Raw genomic sequence first — 15,233 nt, 5'->3', positions numbered from 1 at the left:
CCTGTACGGCGACAGCAGCGATCTATGAAACACTGGATGCACCCTCATGTCCTCTGGCAGTGCCAGCCTGTATGCCACCGGGTTGACCTGTTGCGTGACCGTGAAGGGGCCCAGCCATTTGGGTGCCAGCTTTTTGCACCTCCCTCTGGTGGGAAGGCCCTCCGAGGACAACCACACCTTGTCCCCCACCCTGATGACCTCCCCTTGTCGCCTGTGGCGATCTGCCCCCTTTTTGTACGCTTCCTTGGCCCTCTCCAAGTGTTCTCTGAGCTGCTGGTGCACCGTCTCCAGTTCCTCTGCCCAATCCTCAGCCTGTGGGCCCTCCTCCTCCTCCTCCCTCTCCCTCTCTGGGAAAGATCTGAGGTCGCGCCCGTAATTGGCCTTAAAGGGCGACACCCCTGTGGAGACGTGCACTGCATTGTTGTAGGCAAATTCTGCTAGTGGCAAGCGATCCACCCAGTCCGTTTGCCGCTGGCTGACGTAGCATCTCAGGTACTGCTGCAGAATGGCGTTGACCCTCTCCGCTTGTCCGTTGGTCTGCGGGTGTCTAGCCGTCGACAAGCTGACCTCCACCTGCAGGAGGTTCATGAGCCGCCGCCAGAACCTGGAAACAAATTGGCGGCCACGATCCGAAATAACCCTTAAAGGTAATCCATGCAGTCTGAAAATGTGATCAACAAACAGTTTGGCTGTCTCTTCTGCCGAGACTGCCCTGGCACACGGTATAAAGTGACACATTTTGGACATGAGGTCCACCACCACCAACACTGCAGTCTTACCCCTGGACGAAGGCAGATCTGTGATGAAGTCCATGGACACCACTTCCCACGGCCTGTGTGGTGTGGCTAAGGGTTCCAGCAACCCTGGTGGCGCTGCTCTGACCACCTTCGCCCGCTGGCAGGTGGTACAGCCCCTTACATAGTCTCGAACATCTTCCCTCACCCCTGGCCACCAGAAGTGTCTCATGACTAGGTGAGTGGTCTTGTCCCTTCCAAAATGCCCCGCTGTAGGGTTGTCGTGCATCTGCTTGAGGACCGTACGTCGAAGCTGGGTGGTGGGTAGGTACAGCGCACCCTTGTAGAAAAGCAGCCCTCTGCGTTCTGCAAAGTCTTTTGCCTGCTCCCTCCCTCCTCTCAGTTCTCTGAAGATGCGGTTGGCAAATTCATCCGCTGCCGTCAGTGCTGTGAGTTCTGCCTCGCTCACCACTGCTGCTCCGCAGGACCATGCCGACGGGGGGAAAATGTGCCTTGGGGCTGGTGGCGCCTCCTCCTCCATGTACTCTGGCTTGCGGGAGAGGGCATCCGCCCTGACATTCTGCTCTCCTGGGATGTAGTGTATGGAGAAGTTGAAGTTCGAGAAGAACTCCGCCCACCGTATCTGCCGCTGGTTGAGCACCCTGGCAGTTCTCCAGAACTCCAGGTTCTTGTGGTCTGTGCACACCTGGATGGGGTGCTTGGCGCCCACCAGGAAGTGTCTCCAGTGCTGGAACGCCGCGTGGATCGCAAGAAGTTCCCGATCAAAAACTGTGTAGTTTCGCTCGGGCTGGGTCAACTTCCTGGAGAAGAAGGCACAGGGTCTCCACTCTCTGTTGGCGTCCAGTTGCAACAAAATGGCGCCCACAGCCTTATCAGAAGCATCTGTTTCAATGCGTAGGGGCGCGTCCTGAACCACGTGGAACAGGTTCTGGTCTGAGGCGAACACCCTCTTGAGGCTTTCGAACGCTGCTTGCGCCTCTGGTGTCCACCTGAACTTCTGCTTGCCTCTCAGGCAGTCAGTGATGGGAGCCGTAACTCGAGAGAAGTTCTTGATGAACTTCCTGTAGAAGTTGGCAAAGCCTAGTAGGCGTTGGGCATCTTTGCGCGTCCTGGGGCTGTGCCAGTCCAGGATGGTCTGCACCTTGTCCTTGTCCATTGCCAGCCCCTTGTTTGACAGCTTGTAGCCCAGGAAGTCCACCTCCTTGGTGTGAAACTTGCACTTCTCCAGCTTCACATACAGGTGGTTCTCCTTCAGGCGCTGTAACACCTCCCTGACGTCCTTCACGTGCTGCACTGGGTCGTTGGAGTAAATAAGGATGTCATCCAGAAAGACCAAGCATTTCCTGAAGAGTAGGGACCCCAGGACGTGGTGCATGAAGGCCTGGAAGCATGCTGAGCCCCCTTGCAACCCGAAGGGCATCACCAGATATTCAAAAGAGCCCAGAGGCGTGAACATCGTGGTTTTCCACTCATCGCCTTCCCGGATCCTGATCAAGTTGTACGCCCCCCTCAGGTCTAGCTTGGTGAAAATCTTGCCCCTGCGTGCCGCTGTCAGGAGATCATCCACTCTGGGCATGGGGAAAGCCACTGGCTCTGTCACCGAATTCAGCCGTCTAAAATCCACCACAAGACGGCGCTGTTGCGTGTCTTTCTTGTCCACCCAGAAGACCGGGCTGCCCCCTGCTGCCTTGCTTTCTCTGATGAACCCCCGCTTGAGGTTCTTGTCGATAAAAGCGCGCAGATCCTCCAGTTCCTGGTCGGACATGGCGTACAGCTTGGCTGGGGGTATAGTTGCCCCAGGCACCAGGTTGATCTGGCAGTCAAAAGGCCTGTGTGGGGGCAGGTGGTCGGACTCCGCTTCACTGAAGACCTCCTGCAGGTCCCAGTATGGTTTGGGTATCGCCTCACCCCCTTTGACGTGCATGGTGGCCACCGTGGCTATCGGAGGCCCCTCCCCTGGTTGGTGCTGCATGCAATGTTCCAGGCAAAAGTCCGATCCAAAAGTGATGCATCTCTGATGCCAACTTATGGAGGGGTCGTGGCGCGCCAGCCAGCTCATGCCCAAAACGATTGGGGGGTCTGAGATGGTGGTGACGTTGAATGCCAGTGTCTCTGAGTGCCTTCCAACCGTCATTCTCATGGGGGGGGTTTGATGAGTGATGGCCCCTCCCAGCAGCTCTCTGCCGTCAATGGTTGCCACGTGCAGAGGAAAATCCAGCTGCAGAAGCTGGATCTGGTGCTCTTCTGCAAAGTTTCTCGAGAAGAAGTTCGCTGACGCCCCACTGTCAATTAAGGCGAGGACTGTCAGGGGATAGCCATTAGGGAGCGTGAGCGTCACTTCTAGAACCACTCCTGCTCTGGGAGGGGTGGGCTGGCTCTGCTCCTCTCTGTGCGGGTGGGTGGGCTGGGGCTGTTGTCTGCTGACTGTGCCTGGCTGCCGCCCCTTGTCTCCTGCAGCCAGGCTTTCCCGTTTCCCTGCTGTGGTGCTGCGTCAGTGGGGGAGGGCACAACCGTTCCCGCCTTTCCTTGCCACTCCCTGCGATGTGGGCAGTCTCTGACGAGATGCTGGGGGGAGTTGCAGAGAAAGCAATTCCCACCCCTTCCCTCCTTGCGTCTTGGCGCCGCTGGGGTTTGAAAAGCCCGCGCGCGCGCGCTATCAATCTGCATGGGTTCCTGGTCCTGACTGGCCCCAGGCGTGGCTTGAAAGGGTTGTTGAGGGAGTGGCTTCTCCTGCGACCGTGGGAACCAAGCCCGCTTTGCGCGCGTTGCTTGCTTGTCGCTCCATCTGGATTCCTGCCTCACCCCCACCGCCAGAGCCGCTTTGCTCAGTTGATCCATATTACTGGGCTTTGGACCTCTCGAGAGCTCATCCTTCACCTCCTCATGCAACCCCAAGTAAAACGCCGCTTGCAGTGGGGCAGACTCCAGATCCCACCCCAATCTGTGCACCAGCATGGTGAATTTCGCCCAATACGCGCGAACTGTCATATTTCCTTGGCGTAAATTATGAAGTTCCTCTTTAGTCTGGTCCATATGACTATCGGACGAATACATCGTTTTCAAACCTTCTAGAAATAGTTTGACATTCTTCATGCAAGGATTCCTTGTTGCAATTAACGGTCTTAGCCACTCCCTGGCCGCCCCTGTAAGGTGCTCGACAATAAACGCTACTCTGTGCTCATCATCAGGGAACTCATCGTGGTGCAGCTCAAGAGCATACACAATCTCAGTCTCAAAGCCCTGAAACTCCTTCGGGTCTCCATTGAACTTGCTTACTAGGGTCCCGGCTCTCCTTCCTGGCAGCACTTGGACTTGGGGTGCCCCTCCCGCCTTGTTTTTCTCTGCATCCAGCTTGTTTTGGAGGTCTACCGCCACCGCCCTTAAATGCTGCTCTTTTTCCTGGAGCTCTCTCACCTGTTCCGCAAGTTGTAGCCGGTCGTCCTGGACCTTCTTAGTCTCCTCTTTAGCTGCCTTCAATTCTCCCTGCGCCTGCAGCGACAGCTGTTGCAGTTCTAGCTGGGCTTGCTCAGCGATCTGCCGCCACTTCTCCGCCTCTGACACGCTCATCCCGGCAACTCCAAAGTAGCCCAAAAATGATTAGGAGGTTGCTGTCACAGTGGCCGGAGTGGACTACTTCAGAGTAACGACGCTACGCAGCTCTGCATTTTATTCTTTTATTGGTGCTGCGTATTTACAGTGCTCAAGTCATTGCTATTTACACGGAGCGATGTTGTCAGTCGGTTTCAGAACCTCCTAATGGCTTTTGGCGCGTCTTTCTCCAACACAAAAGCTTTGGCAGACCCATCCTCTTGCCCCTCCTCTTCCTGCGTAATTCTGGAGTTGGGGGGATGGGTCTTCCCCCCTTACTTGCCCCTTCCTGTCCCACCTGGGACCCTGGCTCCTCTACCTTGCCTGAGCCTCGGACACGACTTCCTGCTTCCCCACTGGAATCGGAACTCTCCCTGCTTTCCCCTTTGCTCGGGGACGGGCTTGAACTCAGGAGGGGAGGGACTTCGCGATATCCCCTGTCCCTCACAGATATTTAATTAGGAAGTAAGATATAGATTGATTCTATAAAAGTTAAGGAAAATAGATGTAGTTATATGATAATATCTAAGGAATTTAAGATTTTATGTAAGAATTAGAATTTACTAAATATGAAATTTCAAAAAGCGCAGCAGAAGGTGGGAGAGGAACTCAATAGATTTGAAATAAGGTTTGTAAGTAATAATTATTGGTTTTTGTATTCTTTGTATCTTTGTATTTTTTCTATTTCGTGTTTCTGTATTTTCTTTTTGTGTTTTGTATTTTTGTATGTTTTTGTTGTCAGAAAAAATCTTTAATAAATATATTATAAAAATAAATAAATAAAGCACCTTTGAAGGACTTCCTTTCCCTCAAATAATCCTGGGCGCTGTAGTTTACCCCCTCGTGGAGTTACAGTTCTCAGCAACCCTGAGCAAACTCCACTGTCCAGAAGTCTTTGAGGGGTGGGGTGGGGAATGTGCTCCGAATATGCTTTAAAGGTATATTCTGTAAGTAGCCTTATTCAATTCTGCAGACTCCCACTGTGCAGGTAGTTTTATAAGCATGTGAAGAGTGACCCGAGATGCCCTCACACACCCCTCAGCTTTGTCTTCCGCACATTTCATTTCATAATTATACCCTGGTTTTCCCTTTCCTGACAGACAGGAAGCTGAAAGGGGCTATAAATAGCTTTCATATTGGTATAATCTCTCGAGTTATGTATTGATGCTCCGATATTTCTAGAAATTACAAACTCATTTGTTGTGGCAGTGTTCTGGGGGTTGGGAGTGTGCTCGGGAATCATCAGCATCTTTTTTTAAAAAAAAAAAGACTGCTCATCCTGAGAAGAACAGAAATGGGTGGGAAGAGAGTACTACCGGTACTTTTCTCTTGCAGTCTTTCTTCAGAAAAGGCTACACACATGGAAACCGGTGATCACAATGGCCCACCAAACAGAGTAGCAAACAGTAGAACTAGGTGTATTGACTCAAGAAAGAATAATGGATCTATTTGCATAATTGATATCCCAGACCTTCAAAATAAATTTATGTCCCTACCATGGCTAGCAAAGTAGTAAGAAAGAAGAAAACCAAAGCACACCAACAAACACAACTTGTTGTTGTTTAGTCGTGTCCGACTCTTCGTGACCCCATGGACCAGAGCACGCCAGGCACTCCTGTCTTGCACTGCTTCCCGCAGTTTGGTCAAACTCATGTTCGTAGCTTCGATAACACTGTCCAACCATCTCGTCCTCTGTCGTCCCCTTCTCCTAGTGCCCTCAATCTTTCCCAACATCAGGGTCTTTTCCAGGGAGTCCTCTCTTCTCATGAGGTGGCCAAAGTATTGGAGCCTCAGCTTCACGATCTGTCCTTCCAGTGAGCACTCAGGGCTGATTTCCTTCACAATGGATAGGTTTGATCTTCTTACAGTCCATGGGATTCTCAAGAGTCCCCTCCAGCACCATAATTCAAAAGCATCCATTCTTCGGCGATCAGCCTTCTTTATGGTCCAGCTCTCACTTCCATACATCACTACTGGGAAAACCATAGCTTTAACTATACGGACCTTTGTCGGCAAGGTGATGTCTCTGCTTTTTAAGATGCTGTCTAGGTTTGCCATTGCTTTTCTCCCAAGAAGCAGGCGTCTTTTAATTTCGTGACTGCTGTCACCATCTGCAGTGATCAAGGAGCCCAAGAAAGTAAAATCACTCGCTGCCTCACAAACACAACTAAACTAAAGCAATAACAGCCCATTCAAACATACACTAAATTAAAAACCATTCTAAGTTTAAAAACAAAACAAAACACATGAATATTAGTGATTCTTAGGGGACAACCCAAACTAAGGTTAGGATCTAGCAGATTTCTGGCTCACTGAGCCAATTCCCAGTCCAACTGGGGCATCCCAGCATAAACGCCCCATCACACCTCAGCCAGGGATACAGCAGGTGGGTGAGCCCAGACTAAGGGATCTTATGCCAGCGTCAGTCTTGAAAAATGGCTGTTTTGGGGTAGCGGCAAGCAGGGGGTGACTTACTTTGGGCTCTAACTCCATTCAGCTCAGTCATGTGACCTGGCAACCCAGTGCAACCTGCACTGACATAAAGGATGTTGCGTGTCAAATTCCAGATTCTCCAAGTCTTCCTATTTTCCAGGGACAGTCCTAGTTTTACAGAAACCATCCCGGTTTCTGATTTGATACCAGAATGTCCTGCTTTGTCTTAGGACGTCCCTATTTTCATCAGAGTAATGTTGGAGGGTATGTAGTTATGCGAACCTGGAGCCAAGGTGATAAGTGCCTATGCAACCTTTAGAAGACATATGAAGGCAGCCCTGTATAGGGAAGTAGCCCTGCTCTTAAACGGAGCAGCTTAACTTTAGCCAGCATAAATTCCACCAGCTTCCTATTATTAGGAGTGCGCTGGTAGAAGCCTGGGTAAACATAAATGTCTTGGGCTGCTATCTAACTGATAACAAAGATGGCAGGAACCTTAAAAGCACATGGAGATGGAAGAGGAAGTAGGGAAGAGTGTCTTCCGCCCAACTTCCTGCTCCAGTTCTTTGTGCTTTTCAGGGGAGAAAAAGGCAACCACACTCACCACTTCATGACCAAGGGGGCATATGGGCACCACAGGAAGATCTCAAGGGTGTCATTGCACCCACGGGTGCCATGTCGGCAACCTACTTGCTCTAGTACATTTACATGAGGGAAACGTTCCTCAACCAATATTTCTGTCTCATCTTGTTTCATTCTCTGAGAGAGAACAAGTTGTCAACGGAAAGGGGAATTCTTAAAAATCCCAGCATAGTTCCTAATGGTTAGGCCTCTTAGCTTGTTCATAACATAAAGCTGTTCTGACCCATCACTGTGTGTTACTGCTTTTTCTTCTCACTTTGCTGGGGAAATAGCTGCTTCCAGTTGTTGCTGCAGGCCAATGTGACATGGTATGTAAAAAACTTCACGGTCCCATGAATAAATTACATCTCTTACCAACGTATGTGTCTAAAAGACATTGTTATAAAACTAAATTACTGGCACCCTTGAGCAATGCTAAGAGTGAATATCTTCTACGAAGCTTTGCTAAAGGAATCAATCCTCTGTTAAGCAACATGGAAACCCATATGAGCTGTCTCTCCTCTCCCCCAACACTTTGCCCACGGACATCTCTAAATTCCAAGTTAGGCTATTAACCAATTGTGAACAGTAGCCAGAGGCATTCAAAGACTAAAGGTCTTTAAATGCAGGAATAGCATTCGAGCTGGGTATTTTATGAGCTAATCCAACCTTTGCTGGAGTAATGCAACTCTTTTCCCACCAGCCTTATTGGACATTTGCAAAAACAGACCTTTCTGGGGGAGTCTTCCCAAGGGTCTCCGTGGCACTGATTGATTTAAATCATTTATTTGCCGCCCTTCAGCCACGGCTATCACAGAATGCTTTGCAAGTAAAAATATGAAAATGAAAAGAAACACCCGAGAGCAGTAACAAAAATGAGAACAGGTAGTAAAAATCCAGAATGAAAAACACACAAAACTGGAAAGCCTGGACAAAGCTTTTTGCCTGGCACTAAAGAGAAAATAAAGATGGCCCCCAATAAACCTCTCTGGGAGGAAAGCTCCAAACACAGGGTGCCACACCTGAAAAGGCCCTGACTTCCATCATGAGACAACTTCCTTCAGCTTTAGGTCTTCTCAAGATTGTGATTTATTGCCTTCGGGTATAGTACACAGAATCAAGCTTAAATAGTTTTCACAATCATTAGGAGTTTCATTATATTCGTGTTTTACATATAAAAAGAAGAGTTACCAAAAACAGAGCATCCCTCTTAGAAAGTATCAATAGCTCTATATATAAAAACAACCCAGAAACTTATTTGCTTTTACTCCAGAATATATATATATATATAATCTCTATATATATATAAATGTAAAAAAGGACATGTGGGTGTGTTTCCACTTTTCACCAAAACCGCTTGACCGATTGAGGTGAAATTTTGACACAACATCACATGCGAATGTCTGAAGGCTATAGGGAAGTTTGCTAAGACAGATGGCACACCTGTGCCAGGTAAAAACCCAAAAAAACTCTGCTCCAGAACACACCACTCAGCCAAAAGTGCATGCTGGGAAAAGAACCAGGTTACAAACCAGCATCCTCTAGCGGCAGCTACACTGGTATTGCACCTATAAAACCTTCCCTCTCAACAGCACCTTGGCTCCCGTTTACATACTAGGCCGAAGCCTTTACATACTAGGCCGAATGGAGGTACTGACTCGCCTGGGTGGGGGTTGGGGGGAGGAGGGGATGGGATAGGTCAGGGCACAATGGGACCAGTCACAGGGATGAGCCGGGGGTGGGGGGAGAAGGGGACGTGATACGTCATGAGTCGGGACAGAGAGGGGGGAATCGCAGGGATAAGTGGGGGGAGGGGGAGGGATGAGTTATGGATCGGCACAGGGTGGGGGAAATCACAGGGATGAGCCACAGCAATGCGTGGCAGGGCCAGCTAGTTACATATAAATATTCTCTTCTCAACTGCGTGTGATTTATATTTTCTATGGAAACTACTGGAAATGGGGCTGTGTTAGGACTGTTACTTATTTTTAACATTTGTAGCCTAAAACCTCCAGCCCATGAGTGTAAATAGACCTGGCAGGGGTACCAATCTGACTCATTTTCCCCAAACTATAGCTCCCATATTACCACATACCACATTAGATGTGAGGCAGGTAAAGGCATAGCTGCCATCATTTTGAAGTCCCTTTGCAAGTGGTTTCCACTTAATGGAATGGACTTCAAAGGTGATATCCCTCAGCAGCCTGCAGCACTTATCTGTAGACATTGACTCCTAAGTCTATTTACAAGCAGTTGAAACCAGCCGGTTTAAAAGGCAAGCCCCTTTCAGGTTGTCCCATGACATCATAATGGTGATTGACAGGTGAATGCCCCCACCTACCTGGGGAGGGGGAAGAATCGGTATATGGATGGTTCCCCACCCCTGGCATAAAGTATTGTTTTCTTATGGAAACGTGGCATGCAGAAAAACGATGCTGATAAAACCTTTAAAATGGACAAAAACTGAAGCTCCATCAGAAACATCATTCGCAGCAATCACAGCAGCCTTAAGTTTCCACGAAAAAACTCTATTAAATAATACTGTCTTCAGCACCTTCCTCAATATTTTTATGTGGTTGACATCATGCTATCAGATGCGCCAAAGTGCTTTAGAGAGAGGACATTTAAAATCCACATTTCTGAGTAGTGTGATGAACCTATAACATGTTCATGTATTTTAAAATGATTTTTTTTGGGGGGGGCGAGTTATTTATCAGAATTAGAGCCATTTTTCATTTATTTGTGTTTGAATGAAAGTTATGCTTTTTAAATAAAAAATATATGACTTTAACAGCACTAGTAATACAACTGTAAAAAAGCAAAAAGAATATGAAATATTTAAGTTAGGGAGAGGTAAATATGAGATCAAAGAGTCATCAAAGAACATCATGCATGCATGGATGCAAGGTGATGACAAAAATATTGATTTGCTAAAATAATGTTATACTTCGCAGGTTGAGAAGCAGACCTTGAAGAGGTGGGGTGTTTTGCTCTTAGGGAACAGGGCAGAGGGCCTTCTCGGTAGTGGTACCCACTCTGTGGAATGCCCTCCCATCAAATGTCAAGAAGATGAGTAATTATATGATCTTTAGAAGACTTCTGAAGACAACCCTGTATTTCTTTATGTTTTTATATATGTTGGAAGCCGCCCAGAGTGGCTGGGGCAACCGAGTCAGATGAGCGGGGTACAAATATTACTACTACTACTACTACTACTACAGCAACATAAGAAAAAAGGGCCAAAGTAAATCAGAACCAGCTCTTAATAGCCAGTCTTAAGGATTTTCTCAGTAATCGAGAAATCACTTACTTTTGTGAAACTATAAAAGAGAAGGGCTTGGTTTACGTAGGTTAGGATTTTATATTGCTTCATTCATTTTTGGAGAACAGCTTAGCAGAACATCAGCATTTGTACAGTGTCTTTGAAATGCTACCCTGTCGCATCTGTTGCTTTTGATTGTGATTTTTTTATAATTGGCACTGATTCTCCATCTAGGGGGATTTACAAAGTTAGCGCATAAGAGCATAAGAAGATCATGTCAAAGACCCAACAACCTGTTCTCACAGTGGCCAACTAGGTGACTATGGGAAGCCTGGAAGCAGGACCATGAGTTCAACAGCGGTTTCCTCACCTGTTCTTCCCAGCGACTTGTATTCAGAGGCTTTCTACCTCTGACAGTGTTAGGACGCTGCTATGGTAAGGTTGAAGATAAATCCTCAAAGAAATCTGGCTTCAATCTGCAGAGCTTGGGGTTGTGGTTGTTAAAATTTGTATACTACCCTATACCAGCAGGTCTCAGGGTTGTTCACAACATAAAAACACAATATAAAAAGACAGAACAAATAATAAAAACAAAACCAACCCTATACCCTTCAACATTCTCCGTTGAAAGTAGGGGCATCCTATACCAGGCACCCCCAAACTTCAGCCCTCCAGATGTTTTGGAGTACAATTCCCATCTTCCCCAACCACTGGTCCTGTTAGCTAGGGATCATGGGAGTTGTAGGCCAAAACATCTGGAGGGCCGCAGTTTGGGGATGTCTGTCCTATACCATAATAATAATAACAACAACAATACAGTAGTAGTTTTACCCCACCCATCTGACTGGGTTGTTCCTGCCACTCTGGGAGGATGCCAAGATATATAAAAACAGTTTTAAAAACTTTAACCATTAAAACACTTCCCTATACAGGGCTGCCTTCAGATGGCTCGGGGGTCGCATATCCATACCCTCCAATGATTCTCCGATGAAAATAGAGGCTTCCTAAGGAAAAACTAGACATTCTGGGATTAAATCAGAAACAGGAATGGCTTGTGTAAATCTGGGACTGTCGCTGGAAGATAGGGACACTTGTAGGGTCTGCAACCCAACACCTTTAAAAAGGGGATTGGGTGTCAATCAGTCAAAGGCCTGGTTAAATAAAAATAAGCCAAAGACAAACCCTGGCTTCACATCATGGCACGTTTTGAGCCCACAATTCAGAAGTAATCCCAGGCCAGGAACTATGGTTTGTTGCTTCTGCTAGAGAAGGAACAGAGCAGAAACCAGCAGTATGTTCATGATAAAACTGTGACATGCAAATGTTGCTATTTTTTATCAAGCCATCCTGTAGTAGGGAGATTCCTATGTCTAAAGTTGCATACTTTTAATTCCTTAGGGTGGTAAACTGGGATAATTTGTTAAAATGGAAAACAGATTTTTACGCTGTCTTACGTGGGGAGATGGGAGAAGGAAGCATGCCATGATGGCTGAATCTATAGGTGTGTAGACCAAAGAGAGATGGCATGTGTGTGTCTTCTTTAGGACTGGCAAAAGGTGACACTTTTGGCTGGAATGTGTTACTCAGTTAATGAGCACAATATGTAGCCACTCACTCTTATGTTGGCCACTCACTCTTAAAAACAGGTTAGACAAGTTGGTGGCAGGAGGGCCTATTGTGGAACCTCCATGTGTATCCTTTGAAATGGTGGTGATACCTGCCTAATGCATAGGAAGCTGTCTTATACCAAATCAGGCCATTGGGCCACCAAGCTCAATATTGCCCACACTGGCTAGCAATGGCTCTTCAAGGTTTCAGACAGGAGTCCTTCCCTAGTCCTACTTGGAAAAGCCAGAAGTTGGACCCGGGGCCTTCTTCATGCAAAGCAGATGTCCATCCTCTGAGTTATGGCCCTTCCCTTATCTATACAAGACCCTTCAGTTGTACACACAAGTTGCTGTGCATCAAAAGGCTTCTATTGCCCCAACTTGCTTGACCAACCCATAAGAGGATGACAGGCGAGCAAGGTACATATCTAAGCAGCTTTGGAGAGGCTGTCCACCAGATGTCTCACTGGTTATGACTGAAAGCTAGCTGTATTTTGGATTAAAGGAATTTGTTTAGCAGGTGTGCTAAAAATCTGGCTTTGTTGGAGTCCAGTGCCACTGAGCTAGTCTGAAAGTCTTCTCTGTTGATTCACAGACGGGCTAGAGTTACAGAATGTTAAAGGGGAGGGCTGGAGGAAATGAAAAGCAAGTATGTCTTAGCTTGCAGGAGCTATTTGAGCTGCTAGAACATTCCTCCAGGGTTCGACACCCTGATAAAACTGGTATCTGCTCATTCCCTGTGTTAAGAAATGAATACCCATGAAGCACCCGTGAAGAGCCATTTCGCTTGGCTGCAGTTGTCTCGATAAACTCATTCAACACCAGTCCTGACCAAAAACTGCATTTCCTAAAAAATAAAAATGTTCTCATCTCAAAGTTTCTCCAGTTCAATCCAGAGGATCACTTCTTCAGAACAGTATTTGACATATGCTATTGGGTTGAATCCAGAAAGTCATTGCATGAACATAATGACTTCCGCTTGTGCAACGAAACTTCCCCTCCTTCTTCTACCCTCACAACCTCCATAATATGCTCTAGATCAGTGTTTCCCATCATCCCTGACCACTGGTCTTATTAGCTAGGGATGATGGGAGTTGTAGTCCAAAACCAGCTAGAGACCTAAGTTTGGGAAACCCTGCTCCAGATAGTTGGGGGAACCCTCAGAATGGATTTGGGTGGAGGGGGAGACAGAAAGTTCCCATGTGACAGAAGTCGTTCCACTTGCTCATTTGCTTTGACAATGGCATTCCATTATTTCTTTATTGCACTTGAGATGTACCCCAGTCTTCCTTCAAAGAGCTTACGGCACTGAAAATAGCCCCAAACCCATTTCTCCTCAGAACAAGCCTGTGAGATAGAGTTGGAGGGGCCCTTGAAGACTACTTCATCCCAGCCAGCTGCCCAATGCAGCGAAACCATTGGTAGTTTCTATCTGCAGGCCTCTAGTGAGAGTGAGAATTCACCACCCTTTCACCTGGGTTGTCAAACTCTTCTTCTTGCCATCAAGAGCTTTATTTATCTCATGTTCAGTCAAAATATGCCTTCCTGCAATGCAAGCCCCACAGATCTAATCCTGCACTCTGGGATGCAAGAGAGCAATTCTCTTCCCTCTTCCCTACAATAGCCCTTCAGGTTTGGAGAATGCTTATTCTTTCATGAGCTCACCTCCATTTTCCTTCAACATTTCAGCATAGGACCTCTGACCATGGCCCCATCCACAACCTGCAGCATCATACCACTTCAAAAGTCATGGCTTCCCCCAAGGAATCCTGGGAACTGTGGTTTCTTAAAGGTGCTGAGAACCGGTTAGGAGGCCACTATTCCACCCACAGAGCTGCAGTTCCTGGAGTGATTTAGCTAACAATCCCTCTTCACAGGAAACTCCGAGAAATGCTGTACAGTGGTACCTCGGGTTACATACGCTTCAGGTTACAGACTCCACTAACCCAGAAATAGTTCCTCGGGTTAAGTACTTTGCTTCAGGATGAGAACAGAAATTGTGCTGCAGTCGTGCGGCGGCAGCAGGAGGCCCTATTAGCTAAAGTGGTACCTCAGGTTAAGAACAGTTTCAGATTAAGAACGGACCTCCAGAACTAATTAAGTTCTTAACCCGAGGTACCACTGTATATCATTGAGGGAGGGACTCCACAAAGTGCCTGGCTTTTTATCACTTTCCTCATAGTTTCACTGAAGTCTCATGGGCTACCTGAAAAGTCATATGTGGGTCATCTGATTGAAATGTGTAACGCAAGCCAACCTTGCCTGACTCTTGTGAGAGTTGCCAATATAATATAACTCTGAAGTTCCATCTAAATGCTAAATAAAGGTAAAGGGAACCCTGACCGTTAGGTCCAGTCACTGACGACTCTGGGGTTGTGGCGCTCATCTCACTTTACTGGCCAAGGAAGCTGGCGTACAGCTTCCAGGTCATGTGGCCAGCATGACAAAGCCACTTCTGGCGAAACCAGAGCAGCGCACAGAAACGCCGTTTACCTTCCCGCTGAAGGGGTACCTATTTATTTACAAGCACTTTGATATGCTTTTGAACTGCTAGGTTGGCAGGAGCTGGGACCGAACAACAAGAGCTCACCCGTTGTGGGGATTCGAACAGCAGACCTTCTGATCGGCAAGCCCTAAGTTCTGTGGTTTAACCCACAGCACCACCCGCGTCCCTCAAAATAGTAGTATGCTTAATAGTAGTATTCAATCTCCCATCTATCTACAGCTGACTTACTGACTCCATGAGTAGTTCTTGTGATTTCAATGGGTACTTGGTGTGAATAAGGGCGGTGTCTCGCTGCGATTAAAGTAATCAAGAGCTCCCTGAAGGTGGAACAAAAGACGGGAGAACACAGGTAGAGGGAAGTCAATTTACCTTTCAAGTAAATGATCATCCTTAACCCTTAAAACAGCAAGCGTGCAATTGGGTTAGGGGGGAACTGTTAACTCTTAAAACAGTAATTACCA

The sequence above is a fragment of the Zootoca vivipara genome, chromosome 16 (assembly GCF_963506605.1).
Source record: "Zootoca vivipara chromosome 16, rZooViv1.1, whole genome shotgun sequence".
In the NCBI taxonomy this organism is placed as follows: domain Eukaryota; kingdom Metazoa; phylum Chordata; class Lepidosauria; order Squamata; family Lacertidae; genus Zootoca; species Zootoca vivipara.
The sequence above is the reverse complement of the archived record's forward strand: the minus strand, read 5'-3'. Positions refer to the sequence as shown.